Here is a 442-nt window from a genome sequence, read left to right as displayed (position 1 = left end):
TGCTTATTGTTGCAGTGCATGCACATACCATAGTATTTTATTTATTTATTTTTTAGGCAAGGCAGCCCTCGGTTGACCTCATCGATTGCAAGGACCTTGTCAGCTTACCATCCCTTATTTTTTACTTTTTTACGCCTACAGCACCTAGTCTTCCCAGGTGGTCTCCCATCCAAGTACTAATCAGGCCCGACCCTGCTTAGCTTCCGAGATCAGACGGGATCGGGCTTGTTCAGGGTGGCATGGCTGTGGACTGTATTTTTAACGGATTCTCTTCCCATCACTTACTGAGAAACTGTCATGGGCAAGGCTCTATTCTGGGGATCAGAATTTACATTCTAGTAAAAGAGACAGGAAATATGAAAGCAACGGAATAAATAAGCAGGAACATGGATGGTGTTAAGAATTAAGAGGAAAACAAGACGGGGTTTTCAGAAAGTGTCCC

General features: G+C 43.7%; 1 non-coding gene across 1 annotated transcript; it reads right to left on the bottom strand.

Annotated features, from left to right (window-relative positions):
* Positions 1–132: 132 nt before the first annotated feature.
* On the bottom strand, positions 133–251 carry LOC112478870. The gene has a single exon (XR_003045978.1). It is a non-coding gene; the product is annotated as a 5S ribosomal RNA (ribosomal RNA).
* Positions 252–442: the final 191 nt, after the last annotated feature.

This window comes from Pteropus alecto, unplaced genomic scaffold, assembly GCF_000325575.1.
Source record: "Pteropus alecto unplaced genomic scaffold, ASM32557v1 scaffold22, whole genome shotgun sequence".
Classification (NCBI taxonomy): Eukaryota; Metazoa; Chordata; class Mammalia; order Chiroptera; family Pteropodidae; genus Pteropus; species Pteropus alecto.
This window is presented reverse-complemented; position numbering and strand designations above follow the sequence as displayed.